Below are 13,820 nucleotides of genomic sequence, written 5' to 3' on the forward strand. Positions count from 1 at the left end.
TTCCCCAAGTGTCCATCACTGAAGACAATTACAACTACAAAATGATACCTTGAAAATATTCAGAACTGTTGAATGATGGGAACACCACAGGATATCACTTCAGCATTAAAGAGTACAGCAGTAAAGCAGTTTTGCACCTGCATTTTTGGTTACACATCACATAGTACCATGACATTCTGGGAAAAATCTGAGGTAGTCCAGTCCCTCTGTGGCAAGTGCACAGCTATTTGCCATGGCAAACCGAGACTTTCACTTCTAGTCTTGAGAGAAATTGAAAACACAGTATTTGCTAAAGTCAAGGTTTACATTTTCTTTTCATTTAACCTTTTTACGTATCAGTGCTGTTAGGATGCAGTACATGTTCTCTTAGTTACTTCTATTTCAAGTAAGCAGCTCTGTAGAAAACAAGGAAAGCTCACCTGCTTTATTAAAAACTTGAAGGTCACCAAATTTTTGATAATGGGCTTTAGCTGACATGACTTCAGCAAAGAAACCCAAACATTAAGCTCTACTTATAGCAGCATTATATGTACGTGAACAAGACCTGAGAGTGCCTAAATATTTGCAAAAGAGCTGCGTATTGAGATAAACTCTCAAAATGAAAACACAGAAATCATACTTTGGGGTATCTACCAGTATACCCCATCAAATACTTGTCCTTATTATGAAGCTGACTTTAATAGGCTGTCTACAATTGGTCAACCATTCAAGGAAAAATGAAAAATACTCTTGGGTGAAATACTCTAAGATTCCATTTATGGCTTCCAGCCATTTGCATTCTGTCACATTTGAATTATATTTCCCTTGGAAAGAACAGCTGGTTTGTATTAAATCTGAAGGAAGGGCACTTTTTACTGAATAGACAAGTTGTCTTCTAAGACTGCTTTGGCCTATCTGTGCTTACTTTATGAGAACTGACAATACTGTGAATTTCAATAAGCTCACTTACTTGCAAGAGATTGCTGTTTCTCCAGAACACAATTTTTCCAGAAGCTACAAAGGAAGAGACCATTTAGAGTTAAGCAGTTGCCATGCTATTAGATGGATATAATTTGAATTGTTCCTAGGAAATGAATATAATTGTTAAAAACACAAACTGTGACAGTTTGAAAAAACAGAGGTCTGTCAAAATGATTTCTTTAGTTCTGGTCAGGATAAGGCTTTGATGTACATCTCCTGTGTGTCCCTACTTACTGCATTTTTGTTTATAATTTTGAGCTCAGTAAATGGCTTCTTTTCAGACGGAGGTAAACCAGACAATGTGCTCTAGAAGAGTACCTACTGTGCTCCACCTTCTAGTGGGTACTCATGCTATCGGACAAGACTAGAAAGAGCTACTCTGAAATGGAACCACTGATAAGTTACTAGTGTGGATTTCAGGCCCTTAGCACCAACTGTTTCAATATCCACTCTCATTGTACCATACTGTTTACCAACACAGCTGTATCTAATTCTCCCAAATGGCAGTTGTTGATCAAGTACACACAAGACACACAGAAAAACAGTCTATGCACTTGTCCGTAGGAATAGCCCTTTCAGGGACTTCATTGAGGAATACAGAGATTTGGAAAAGTCTTCAAAACTGTTGGTACACTGTAAGCTATTACAGTGAGTTACTTTTAGTTCTCACAAGCAGAGGCAAAATAGAAGAGAGAAAAATGCCAGTCATGTACTACTTTATTTCCATGGTCATTCTTTACCAGGTAGAAAGAAGAGTTCTGAGCACTACTGTCCTTGGAATATATTAATTTGATGCTTCTATGTACACTTATTATATAATTTGTCATGAAAACAGAGGCATACATCAAAGGCTAAGTTTTGACTATCAGCAAATTTGTCAAAAAATAGTGGTTGTGCTCTGGGAAGACAGAAAGTACCTATCTTTCACTAAAATTCTTTAATAAAATTTTCATGTCAAAGACTCCAACAGGGTCAAAAGGCAAGATGTTAGACAATTCTTATAAAGATTACAAGACTGCAAGGAGAGATGAGAACATTAAGTGATTCCTATGTGGATTTTCTGTGTTTTCTTACTGAAGTTGACAAGTAGATACATGAGATCTAAGAGAGCTAATGTTCTATCACACACCTATAGTAAAGGCTAGTTCCTGATGGGATACCACATCTCAATATCAGACTCAGTGTAATGTAAAACCAAACAACTCAACCTTGTCTCTATCTACTCCACATTTTCAGAATGCATGTGATCACTAATGTACCATCACAAGTGTTAATGCTATTTCCACATAATTTGTAATTGTCCCTCTGAGGCTACATAACACAATTTCTGCAACCTTGGTTGAGTACTGTACAGGTATGGTTCAGGTAATCTATGATCTCAGAATTTAGGAACAAATCATAGTCCATATATACAGATCAGCTTTTCCTTTTGAACACCAAGGTTTTATTCCAGTCTTTTAAATTAGTTCAGGAGTTAGTTTTCTTTTATTGTATTATTATAACTCCTTTCCATTCACAAGATAAATTTGTAATTTGTAGCTGGAATCTTCATACCATTTAATAAGACCAAGAAGAGAGAATACAAAGTTAAAAATACTATTCTCTGTTGATTTCATTAAGATACTGTTAATAGAAGAATAGAAAGAATACCCTAGATATCATACAGATCAGGATCCCAGTATGGTAATTGGTTTAATGTAGTAATAAAGACATAAGAAACTTACAAAAGACACCAAAGAAGCGGGATAAATGAGTGTACTGGACAGACGATTTGAAGTGGTATGGTTAAAAACAAATAAGATGCATACAGTTTTTAGATATCCAGTGTCACCTGTAGCAACACTTTGTACCTGAGTTCCTGAAGCCCTTCAGCACCCAAGCCTGCAATTTGCTGAACTGCAACGTAAGATGCCAAGCCAAATTTTCACATGAGAAGTATTTTGCATATTGCAGTAACATAGTAAGGGGAAGAGAATGGACTAAAAGACTGCAGTATTGTTTACAGTTTCTGATCCTTTGAAAATATCTGGTCTACCATTTCATTCATGGGGAATTTCAGTTCCAAAAAGAAAAGTTAAAAGTACATGGGAGTGGTTATTGGTGGTCGACTCAGAGAGCAGAAAATTTGTAGATGAAACAGAGTGAGACAGGGGAAGAAGCTTTCATCTCTGGGGATACACAAGCTTCCTGAAGTAATAAATAAATAATAAAAAAAGCCCTAGCCATGGCGATTTATCTTGCCTGCCTTCCTGGGGATAAGCAGGACGAATGTGGTGCAACCACAGGAAACACAGACAAGTTTGGTCTTCTTGGAAAAAGATCCCACTTGACAGCATCATACTTTCCTTCCGTACGTGCTAGGTTTACATCAGAGAGTTTAATTATTGTTTGTACGATCTTGTGAGACCCAGAAGTGCCCTCCAAGATGTGTATGACTTGTAAGTATTGACTTGTGTTTGTGCCAAAGGAGAACGAATAGGGGGAGTGATTTCTTTTTTTATCAGAAGATGTAATAGCTTATGACAAGGTCTATTATCCCCTGGAAAGAAAAGGAAAAAAGGAAATGTCTTTATGCTGTAACAAAAGCTAAATCACTTCAAATGTCAGCCTCCATCAAGACACACCAAGCAGAAACAGTGATTGCTAAGCCAATTTGTCCATCAGTTTTTGAAAGGTGCTAGCAAATATAAATAAAGAAACAAGGATGAATGCAACTCTATAGACATTATTATTATGGCTGATTTCCATAGACATAATGTACCCCTTCCAGTAATTTTCATGTTATTTAGCAGAGCAATGCTAGGAGCAGAATGCAGCTCTACTTCAGGGTACTGGAAAACATAAAGTAGTATTTCTGTTTATGCTAATACAATTTGTAAAGAGTGTTTCTTCATCCCTGGAGATTTATCTATCAAAGGACAACATAGGTCACTCTCCTGAATCAATGTTTAGGTTAGATTTATGCATATTCTATCATCAGTAAATTAGGTAACCTATACTAATACAATTTCAAATGTCAGTTACCTTTCTGTGTCCCAGAACTTCTCAAAGCAATTCAAAGCCTGTTTCCATGTACTACTGAAAGCAGTTTGCCTGCTTCTGGGAGAAGGTGGAAGCCAGCTAGAAGGGAGCATCACCTGGGCCGACAATTTGGCAGCAGGTTCTCAACAAGCCACTCTAAATGTGAAATGCAGCCACTACAATATCTTCAGTGTCCATGCTTTTCAGATTGGATGTTAGTCAGCCTGAGAATGTGGCATAGAAAACTAATCTGTTCCAAAAGGAGGGAGGACTGCATTATTTTTTTGTCTAAGATAAAAGTGTAGGCTTCTTTGAAGAAGTAGAGGGAGGAATCTGTGGATTTCCAGCTTGCATTTACATGCCTAGTTATTTGAGCTCTTATTAGAACATGTAGGTAGTTTGTTACTCTTTTCTAGAGTACTCTTTTCCACCTACCTATTCTTTATTCTACCTATACCTTTTCTTACCTACTTCATAATGGTGGGTCGAAATAGTTGCTTGAAACTGTCAAGATAATTTGACTCTTCGAATTCTTGTCTTGGAAGTGTAGAGATATGTAGAGATGAAGAAACAGAAAAGAAAATATGACAGGTATGTTTTCCCAGATCTTGAAAAGAGGGGTGAATGAGTGTAAGGGCTTGTCCAAGACAAAGAACAGAAACTTTAGACAAGGTTGACAACACCTTACCTTGCTTAGTTCTAGTAGTAACAGCTGGGCCTGTCTTTTGCACAGGATAGCTAATACGCATAATATGAAAGTCAGAAAGTCCAAGCTCTCTTCAAAGAGCTGCCTGATGGATGTCAGTCAGCTTCCCAATCTATTTGTCTTTTAGTGTGATCTGTACAATGTGGATAGTAGCAGATATGAAAATAAACTAATCTTTGAGACTCCTATGTGGGACTTGGTAACTTGTTACATAAGCCACATCTGAACATAGCCCTTTAATCAGAAAACTTACCATTGACTTTCTGTTTTTTGTTTGTTTTCAGTTTCACTAAAGGGGATTTTTTACTTAAGATTATTTGAAAGTTAATGTTAACAAGCAATAGTAGCAGGAAAAAAAACCCACATTCTAGATACAGGACACATCTGCCAATAATACCAATGAGCAACACTAGGTTCACTAAAATCAATGGGAATTTAGTCATTAACTTCAAGAGCACTGAAAGGCCACTGAGGATGTTTTAGATGGAGAAATGTTAGCTCTTGAAAAAAAATCTGGAGAGATTTTCAGGCAAAGTTTTTATTTTGTCTGTAGTAATCTCACTGCAATTTCTATTGAGGGATTTCTAATGAGGAGAACTGTTCGAGCTGGATCACCTGCAGGATAAGAGTTCATAATCCATTTTGAACAATTTAAGAATTACATATCAGTTATAACTGTACTCCTTCATTTTGATATGTAAAAGAAAATTTGGAGTCTCAAGAAAACTGGAAATACTGCTAAACTGCACAGACAACAGTTTTTAACATCACAAAAGCATTCATCACCTTTCTGAAGTGTTTCAAGATCTCAAACATGCTCTGTATTAATATTCACTTTGTATTTCTAGTTTCAGAGACTCACCTCCTGAGTTTAGAACAAATATGTTTTCAGCTGTTTTTACATCTTTGTAGCTCCATGGAGCCACCATGATTGACAGCTATGTGACTCTCAATAGTAAAAATCCAGGTTGGTATTTGTATAATCAGTTGAGAGGGAAAAAAAATCTTGATTATGGCATTTTCTACCAATTCAGACCAGCAAGTATATAAGCTTCGCTGTACAGGGGATGTAATGAAAAAATGATCCTAACATAAGCTTCCCTTCCCAGAAAATGGAGTTCTGAACAGGCATCATCTTTATCAAGAGCCCAAATGATGACAGATCAGCATTGCTGAGGTGAGCTCTCAAACAGTATGGCAATTTGCAAGAGCCTTCAGGTGCAGACCTCTGCATTGTCCTTCTTCAGCCAATCTTAACAAAACAGTGTTTTGACATGACATGTAACAGGCATATAGTTAAACCTCCTAAACTGCAATGTATAATTTGTCATAGAAATGTCTAGGAGTGTTCCCCAGCACAGCAAGTGTTATGGTGTCAGATGGTTGTAAGACTCTAAATTGTGGTTGTGCCATGTCCTGGAGCTTGGTGTTCTCAATATCATCTCAATATCATCCACTTCAGCTTTTCACTGCTAGGGACCTAATGCTTCTAGTTTTTCCATTTATATATAGCCACCCAAGATGGCAATCTCATATGATCACAGTACAGAGTCTTGTGACACCCGCACTATTTGTGACTACTATTTCCTATCAGTGAGGTGCACAATCACATGTTCCTGAGGCAACTGCAGCATTCAAGATCCCAAATCATACTGAGGGTTTTTTTGTTTGCATTCACTGTCTCTCTACACTTCTGTAAGTCTCCAGTGACTCCGACATGTATTTCTACCAGTGAGGGAAGTCTTGTTTTCAGTTTTCCATTCAATAAAATGTCAACAAGTCTCTTATGATGCTCTCAGCTACAGAATCAGCATTGTTTCAGCTACCTTCAGATTTCACAAACTTTGTAATTCTAAAAATGTTTTTGTTGTTCTTGTCTTCCATTCAGCATATTTTCTTACTTCACTTGTATTCACTTCCATTCTTAGATTACTTTCCTCCTAGGAATGCAGTATTTGGAACTTACTGTCCATAATTCAAAATTAGCCCACATATGCCTTTAGTTTTGGTGAAATGTCTGGAGAATGCCTAAATCAATCATTTAAAAGACTTTGTTATTCCAAGTTAACTGGCAAGATTTAACATGAAATAAAAAATTCTGGTGAAGATCAGTCTTGAAAAAATGTCATGTGGGAAGCTCAGGGGTTTAGGATTTGTGAGAGTCATTCTCAGCCCATGCTTTGACTGCAAATTTTTCTTCAACACATCCACAAGGTGCTGAGAACTTGTCTCTTGATAGCTGTGACAGCACAGCATCTTGCAAACAGCATTTGACAATTCAGAGGCTCAGGATCAAGTGTTCCTCCCTGTATCTTTAGAACTGCTTAGATTCAGCATGGAGAGGCATCTTCACCTTCCCCCAGAGTATGACCCAGGCGGCTGACAGAGGGGAACACAGCAGTCTGCACAGGTCTGTTCAACTCTGAGTTATCAGATACTATAAGGAAAGTGAGAGGAAAGAGGATATTTCTGAGATATAGATGCACTTCTGTGGAATAGGTCTACTAAGAATCTCTATCCACTGCTATTATAATAAAAACATGTTGATGATGGAGAAAAAGCCATTTGTAAAGTGAAAATAATAATGTTATAACACCAGATACAAGAACCTGACAAGCTCCATTACTATAAGATAGCAGAAAAACATTTGTATTGAGAGCTGATGGAATGCTCGACTTATATAATTACCTTGTCCACATTTTCTGCTGCAGCCAAACTAATAAGAAGATCTTGCAGATATAAAAAGCATATATACAGACATGAAACTCCTTACTCAACCTTTTATGGTAAGTAAGTGCATAGCTGTACATAGAGAAAGACTGTAGACAAACAAAAACCAGACATATATAGAGATTCTATAGATGGCTGGACAGAATGAAAGGTAAAAATTATTACAGAAATGTTTGGACATCTTAAAACAACAAACAATTCAATACGATTTATTTAGTCAGGGTAGAGTAAAATTCACTCATATAATAACAGGACCATTTGTCTTAGCAAGTATCTTGTTATTGGTGATCAATAATGTAGCTGAGATGACTGATGGCTTTGTTTTCCTGCAGTGCCTCAGCCAGTGTAAATTATTTATTTGACATGCTTCCTCTTGGCAAATGCAAAGAAACAGTGATGAGAAATTTGCATTCCTCTGATATATACCTCCAAATGAATACGTGATATTCCTCAAGCTTTTGGTGAATGGCATCTAGCTGTAGTTTGAGGGACAGTTTTCCTGACCCAATATGTTTTTGTCTCCTGGCATGAATAGCAATATAGACATCAGAATGAAAAACAAGGAGTTACTACTTTTTGTTTCATGTGGAAGAAGAGAACATGATGGCATTGGCAGAAATACCTGGAATGTGAATGTCTCTGAATACCCAAGAATCTGTCCTACTTTGCCAGGATCTTTAAGTTGTTATAGCTAAATTTAATTAGTTTTGAGGCAGGGAAAAATGAAGAGGATAAAAAAATAAAAGACCACAAGAACTTAATAGCAGGACAGGGCAAAAGTCTCCCAAGCTCATTAAACTCACTATACTGCCTCTGACAATAGCCAACAGTGGAAGGTGAGGTGAAGAATGAATGTAAGAGTGTGGCCAGAACAGAACATTTTCCCCTTCTGTGTCTTGCCATTTCTGTGTCTACAACTACCTGAAATTAGGTTGTAGGATGGAGGGTGTTGGTCTCTTCTCCCAAGTAGCAAGTGATAGGACAAGACAAAATGGCTTCAAGTTGCACCAGGGGAGGTTTAGATTGGATATTAGGAAAAATTTCTTAATGGAAAGGGTTGTCAGGCATTGGAACAGTCTGCCCAGGGAAGTGGTTGAGTCACTTCGTTGAGACATTTAGATGAGGTTCTTAAGGACACGGTTTAGTGCTAGAGTTGGTTTATGGTTGGACTCAATGATCTTGAGGGTCTCTTCAAACCAAAGTTATTCTATGATTCTATGATTCTATCTGTTCTCCAAGCTAATGAGTTCTATTACTAAGTATCTGCAAGCCTTTAAATAACTCCATGCATCCTTGCTCTTCTCTGTACTGTTTTAGGCTATTTAGCCTATTCAAGATATGGTGATCAAAAATGCATTCAAGGTGTGGGTTTTACACAGTGGTGTAACAATATTAATTTTTTCTCTCTATGCTTTCTTAATTCATAAATCACAATATTAATTTGTTTATATCTAATTCTATTTCATAATAGTATTTTAAACTCTTGCTGGGCATGAAGCTGATACTTTCAGAGGTCTATCCACAATAAATCCAATGTCTTTTTCTTACGTGTTATTAATAATTTAGAGATGGTCATTGTGCACTGATTTCTCCTTATGCATTACTTTGCATTTTTTTTCATTTAATTTAATTTGCTGTTTTATAACCCAGTTTCTTAGTATCACAAGACCCTTCTACAAAACTTTTTTTGTCTGGACTCCTCTTGAATAATGTTGTATTGTCTGCAGACTTTGCCTCCTCACTATTTACCTTCTTTGTTAGATCATTTAGGAACACTTTCAGTGGCAGAGGTCTCAGTACAGGTTCCTGTGTGGGACAAGAAAGAAACTCCAACCTTGTGTAAAGGCAGGATGAAAATACACTGGTTGAGATAAAGATTAACTGTGGTAAGGCTGGGGAAATATGCCTATTTTGCATGACTGTTCTGTAGCTTTCCTTCTCTTTGCTTTAACATCATAGAAATGTGGAAGTTCTGCTGTCCAACTGCCCTACTAAAATGAATGTAATCTTCACCTCCACTATGTGCTCATCTGCAGCACTACGAAGCACAAAATATCTTCTATAAATGGAGCAGCTCCAGAAAGAATTTTAGCTCAACTGGCAGGTTGTCGGCAGCTCACTCACACAGATTATGTTTCTTCATACCCCTTTCAGTGCAGAGCTGTACATGTAATGAGCTCCCAGCCCCTCCAAAAAGTGGTATTTCTGGAAGTGAGCTTCCGTATCACCAAAAATACCGCTTTGCTAACCTTGTAACTGCATTTTGAGAAGTTTTGTTTCTGGGGCATATGATCATTAGAAATGATGCCAAGTCTTCATATGAACAGGACTGTTGATGCTGATGGCAGCAGCGAAACCCAAGAGAGGTGTTTTCCTAACCAAAGCCCAACTTGTACACAACCCCTATGTCAGAAGCTGGTCACTGTAACTGGACAGAGTTGATGGAATTATAGGAGAATACCTCTGGGAAATATAGACATCAGGCACCCATTTCAAGCTCAGGTAAATTAAAAATTGCCATTCTTGGTGCCCCTATGGTACTATGCCATGTGGGTGGTTTTTCTTCAGTAAGGGAGTGCCAGTACTAGCCCACTGCACTAGTACCAGCTGGAGAACTGTGATGGTGCAGGGTAGACTTCAGGTCCTCCAGCATCCACAGCTGTGGGAAGGCTTGGCATTCACATGTCTCTGCCAGCACACCTGGGGCTCCAGGCTGGAGGGTGACAGAGGGGGATTTGTTCTTTTGCAATTCACAATTGGAGACTACCACATTGACTTTCCACTGCAACTTTTTCAGTATTAAAACACAAAGGTGGTGGGTATGCTCATGTCTGGCTCATGACTAGTTTTGTGATATGTGACTTTCAGTATCTTGGTCTTGAGATCCGCAGTGTAGCAAGACAAATCTCTGAGTGCTAGAAATACTCTATTGTGTCTTACTGTGAATCCTACAAAAGAGCAAACAGCACTTTGAATCTTTTTTTTTATTGTTCCCATTCAAAGAAAATTAATACACTTTGAAGAGGTAAGGCACAATGGACAATTAACTAATGCTGCTGAAAACAATTCTCATTTGCTTAACACTATTTCCTAATGTGTAGCTGTAAAACTTTTCGCAAGACCTTTAAAATACAATCAATTTTCCTTGGCTATTTCCTAATAATTCAAACTGAGTGCAGAACCTGACATGCAATCAAGCTAATACAGGTCGATATCCATTTTCTTCCCCTTAAATAGGAATTTTAACACAGTGACACAAGGTGTGGAATCACAAACAGCTACTGTATATCTATCTGTTTGCTGAACATGCACAGAGTGAGGACATGACTCAGCTACCTTTAGTCATACTGAATGAAACTCACCAGTATACTTAATTAAGTAAAACAAAAAATATCACCACTCATGGCCACAAAACTAGTCTGAGGATCATTCAACCACAGACAAACACATTGTTTACTTTTATGTTTCATTTAAAAGATAAGACTATAACACCTTACAAATTTGGTGTCTGATTTTGCTTGGGAAAGTGGGTATAAGAAGATATTCTTCTATAGCCAGAAGAGTTAAAGCTGGAACATGTGAGATCAAAAACAAGCCCTACATTAAAATTCCACCCCCTGCAAAACCCACAAAAAAATACCCACTTGTCTGCAAAAGGACCTTCTGCTCTGTTTTTAGCACCACAGAGTAATGGAAGGTGATGGCTGGAACCTGCAGAACAATTCTGCACCCAGCTGAAATTGCCAAAAAGGCTTAGGAAATGATGTGGGAAGGAACTGTCAGAAGCTTGCCTAAAGTTCACATCTATTTGTTAGTACAACTATGAGATGCCCAGGACTTAATTTTACGTGTCATCCAAAAAATGCCACATTCCCCCCAGATGACATAACAAATTATTCATGCATAAACATAATTACCCATGTGACATTTATCACAAACTTATATCTGCATTGGCTGGTTACGATGGTCTGATGTCTGAGCTTTTAATGGGGCTCTGATGCAGTCATTAAAACAAATTAGGGACAGATAAAGTTAACAATTGCTTCATCATTTTGCAACTAAAATAGCTTTTGCTTTGGTAACTGTTTTCAAGACTGCTTCACTGAGATTTTGTTGATGCATCACACCACAGAGGTATAATTTTCTACCTGAAAATGACTGACTTAATTTTGCTGGATCATCGAATCATAGAATCATAGAATGTTCCAAGTTGGAAAGGACCCACAAGGATCATCAAGTCCAACTGCTGTCACTGCATAGGACAACCCCAAAATTCACACCATGTGTCTAAGGGTGTTGTCTAAATGCTTCTTCAATACTGCCAGGCTTGGGGCTGTGACACCTCCCTGGGGAGCCTGTTCCAGTGCTCCACCACCCTCTGGGTGAAGAATCTTTTCCTAATGCCCAATGTAAACCTTCCCTGGCTCATCCTCCTGCCATTCCCTTGGGTCTTACCATTGGTTGCTAGAGAGAAGAGATCAGTGCCTGCCCTCCTCTTCCCTTTCTGAGTAGCTGTAGACCATGATGAGGTCTCCTTTCAATCTCCTCCAGGCTGAACAAACCTAGTGACCTAAGCCACTCCTCATGTGTCTTCCACTCTAAACCGTTCACCAACTTCATGGCCTTCCTCTGGACACTCTCCAGTAGCTTAATATCTCTTTTATACTGTGGGTCCCAGAACTGCACACTGTTCTACGTGAGGCCACACCAGTGCAGAGCAGAGTGGGACAATCCCCTCCCTCACCTGGCTGGCAATACTGTGCTTGATGCATCCCAGGACACTGTTGGCCCTCTTGGCTGCCAGGGCACTGCTGGATCATGTTCAACTTGCCCTTGACCAGAACCTCCAGATCCCTCTTCACAGAGGTCTGCTGGTCTTCAGCATCTCATCCCCCAGTCTGTATGTACAGCCAGGGTTGTCATGCCCCAAGTGCAAAATCTGGCACTTGCCGTTGTTGCACTTCATGTGGTTGGTGATGGACAAGTGCTACAATTTGTCTGGATCCCTCTGCAGGGACTCTCTGCCCTTGAGAATGTCAATAGCTCCTCCCAATTTAGTGTTATCAGAGAACTTACTTAGTATTCCATCGAGTCCTGTGTCTAAGTAATTTATGAAGATATTGAAGAGTGCTGGCCTTTAGATGGATCCTTGTGTATCCCCACTAGTGACTGGTCACCAGCCTGACATAACCCCATTTACTAGGGCCTTTTGAGCCTGGCCCATCAGCCAATTGCTCACCCACTGTATTGTGTGTTTATCCAGCTGCATGCTGGAAATCTTGTCCAGGAGGATACTATGAGAAACAGTATGGTTTACAGGACACAGATAAAATCATTAAGTTCAACATGTTGCTAGGTCTCAATATATCATTTGCTTGTATTTGGAAAGATGATGACTGCTGGTTAGTGAAAAGGAGGAAAAGATGCATAGCAGAACAGAATTATTGGGATGAATTATGCACTACATTTGAAGCTCACACAGTTGTACAGAAAGCAAGGAATCCTGAAAAATGAAACTGGGCAAATATTTTCACTAAGACAGGATATGTTTTATCTTCCTACACTCACCTGACTCTTTTTCTTCCTGTTTCAGTGAAAATCAGTACAGGATTATTGCCACAATAAGATGACTATTTTTCACCAAATGTTTCTTTCAAGCAATCCATGAGGAAGTTTCCCTCTGTGTCTTTGTTCAATATTTTATTTTTGTGTCTACTTTTCTGAGGTTTGAGTTATGAATGAGAAAAGGTGAAAGGGAAAGAGATGCAGTAATAAAATAATATTTTCCCAATGTCAATTCTCCCCACCCCCCAAAAAAAAAATAAAAAGAAAACCCTCAATGTTTTACATGGAGGAAACTTTAAAGTGCAAAGAGAGGTGCAAAGACCCACTCTTTATTAATAGAGGATCTTTGATGAAACTGCACAGATATTTGTGGCTTGATAACCTGTGCTGACTACAAGATCTTACTGATTAACTGGTCTCATAGAAAATCAACATTTCAAAACCAGTCTATGCATCTGCCCTGTTGGCACTCTCTATAGAAGTGTTATGGACTTTAAAACTGATAGCAGGTGAGTACTTCAGTGAAGGAGCTAAGGCAAATTTGCATATAAAGAAATAATTGCCTGTGAACACATAGACAACTTTAGGCTCTGAAGATATTAAACCAACAAATCCCATGAGACTGCTCAGCCTATAGTCATCTAGAAGACAGTTATGCCTAACCCATGAGCTATGAACCCTGGTATAATTTATCACGTGTGAAAGATAAAGTCCATATTTGCTCACCACCCGTGATCATTCTATGTTTCTAAGAAGTCATGATGCATTTCTTCATCTAGTAGGAATGAAGGCATGTGGGAGATTTGAGGGATTTTCTTGAAGTTAATGTGTGGACGGG

The sequence above is a fragment of the Streptopelia decaocto genome, assembly GCF_964273445.1.
Source record: "Streptopelia decaocto genome assembly, chromosome: 7".
Taxonomy (NCBI): Eukaryota; Metazoa; Chordata; class Aves; order Columbiformes; family Columbidae; genus Streptopelia; species Streptopelia decaocto.